Genomic DNA, 2,656 nt, shown 5'->3' with positions numbered 1-2,656 from the left:
TCTTGACTTAACAAATTTTTGTCCTGATAATTTTTGTTACAACAGGTCATATTATATAATATTCGTTAGTTAGGCCTGGAGTATGCCCTAAAACTTCTTTTGTTTGGCTAAGAGCTCATATTCCTTAGACGTAAGGAAACATGTTAACGACCCAAGACGCAGAGGCATCTGGCAGGAGTGAAAGCTTGCCCCCTTACGGACCAACAACGGGTTGTTCTAGGTGGCATAGTTTTCCTTAAATAATAGTGATCAACCCGCATTCGCAAATAAGAACCAGTGATGACTACCTTATCACTGATTTGACAACTAAACTATGATAAATTTTCCCACCATATAAAAAAATAAAAAAAATATAATACTCTTTAGTTAAAAAAAAAAAAAAAAACAAAGACTTGTGGATCACCATTTAACCCACTTGTTGATAAGTTTGAACACAATTCCTTTTTATAAAAGTTTAACCATTTTTATTAAAAACCTAGTATGTAACACTTACTTTGTTAATAATTAACATTACACTTAGAAAACATTGTCATCAACGTGTTAGGCGTACACCTCAAAACCAACTTACAATCAGATCAGTTTTTAATGAAAGGTGACATCTTTGAACCAAACATGCCGCACGCCTGCGACAACCACTCCAGATACATCATTAAGCAAATTCAGGAAGCACCCACCCAAGTGATCGCGATGTGCATGAGGGGGTTTTGCTCCGAGCCAGTCTGCTTCTTAATGCAGGTATTCCTTTGCCTCCGAATGGATTCAGGGTTTTTACCGGTTGAATTTGATTTGTCAGTCACACTTCAAAAAAATGTACAATTAGCGTACTTTACCTGGGTATCTGCAGAGTCGCAGTGACATTTTTGTTTAAAATAGCTTACAGCATCCCAATTCAACCATCCATCACTATGAATTGCAGAATTATTCTGGTTTTAGAATGGATTGGGGTTCTTCACACTGCGTGTTACTGCAGCGTAATTAAAGCACGGTATATTTTGGAAGATTGTCTTATAGGTTTCTTGAAATTAGGGTTCAAGAATTTAGTTAAATTATCTAAAAGTTATGGTTAATAGAATCTTAACAGAATGGAATGTGAACTCATTTTAATACGGCTGTCGAAGGTGGCCCTTACACAAAATTTCTCTCTACAAAATTTTTAACAGAACCGAGAAAATAATGATTGCATTTACGATTTCTCAGCTAAAAGGAACATGTTCCAGGGATGGATTCCCAGAGCTCTGTATGTTGGCAGCTGTAATGGAATTTTGAAAGCACAGTAGCGCTACTCTGTCCTGACTGGTAACTATCATCAAAAGCTGGGATTTTTTTGTTTTGTTTATGCCTTGGATGTCACTTAGAAACATGCCCTGAGGCTGGGTGCTGCGATGCATAACACGGACTTCCTTCGGCTCAGGTGCTAGGTATGCGGGATCTCTATCCTGTCAAATTTTCCTGGGACTTGCACCCAACCTCATCAGTTTTTTGACATGCCATTTGAGGATGGAAGCCTCTGGATGACTTAATAATCTATCAACCTCACCAGTGAACCAAGAATCAGGTGGTATGATTGGGAACTTCTACCACAGTGAATTAAGATGCTGGCCAATAATATCCTTTCAAAATTAGCTCCTGGTTCTTTATGGGATAGCCCAAATGGCAAAAATTAAATTTTGTACAATCAAATTTGTTAATCCTTACAGTTTTGCAGTTGTAAGAGGAACCAATTTTCGACATTTGTCTAACATAACCAACTGCAGACATTTACACTGACTTGGATAGTATGAAATTTGTTGCGGTTGGGAGTACATGCACTTTACCTGGCAGTCTTGAAATTTATAATATATCTGGCTATGCTAAAGTAAATTTCTGTCACCGTGAATCTATTGATATCTACATGTGGAAGGAAGTACAAAATCTCAGTGGAGCTGTATAGTTAAGGTTTAAACTGACTTACAGAAGCAGCAAAGTTTTTATAGATCAAGTTATTGACCCTTTCAGGATAGATCATAGAACTATACTGTTTGTGAGGATGGGTAAGATAAATGGCATCTCAACTAAATCAATGCTAGTATTTGCAATCGAATTATGCTGCTATGAAGGAGGGAACGTATGCTGTTTCTAACTGGAGTTATTAGGCATGGTTCTTACTCCCCACGATTCCAATAATTGGAACAAACAACACTATATTCATTACCAACATCAGGAGGATCAGACTTAAGTCCAAACAAGTTAACTTGTAGTAAACTTTGGGGACAAATTTGCTTCTCTTATCTGGGAATACCATTTATCCCATTCTCAGCAACAGATACTGAATGCATACTGTCTCGGGTTTGGGCCATGTTAAGGCCACTGCCTAGATGGTGTGAAAGGTTGAGATGAGAGGACAAGCTTTAAATGCAGGTAAGAGCTAAATCATGTGAAGGGATAAGTGTTTCAATCTGAGTTTACTGCTTTTTATTGAAAAATTCGAATTTCAGCAGACTTTGAGGACTGGTGATTAAATTTTCAAGATTCAGTGAAGTGAATCACAAACTTGCCATTTCAGGACCTCATTATATGCCATATTTGGCCACAAATTGTATACGGCAAGATCCAAATTATGTCAGCATGTCATAAAATTCATTTAATCTCCTGCATAGAAGTGACAAATGACATTTTA

At 37.3% G+C, this 2,656-nt stretch overlaps 1 long non-coding RNA gene across 1 annotated transcript; it reads left to right on the top strand.

The window, feature by feature from the left end:
- Positions 1 to 559: 559 nt before the first annotated feature.
- Positions 560 to 1,955, top strand: LOC149173133 (uncharacterized). Its single transcript, XR_016259662.1, has 2 exons — positions 560 to 735; positions 1,198 to 1,955. It is a non-coding gene; the product is annotated as an uncharacterized LOC149173133 (long non-coding RNA).
- The last annotated feature ends 701 nt before the right edge of the window (positions 1,956 to 2,656 follow it).

This window comes from Pinus tabuliformis, chromosome 4_2, assembly GCF_031772625.1.
Source record: "Pinus tabuliformis cultivar Carrire ecotype Pingquan chromosome 4_2, CPIR1, whole genome shotgun sequence".
NCBI lineage: Eukaryota > Viridiplantae > Streptophyta > Pinopsida > Pinales > Pinaceae > Pinus > Pinus tabuliformis.
Note: the sequence above shows the minus strand (reverse complement) of the source record. Positions and strands in the feature narration are given on the sequence as shown.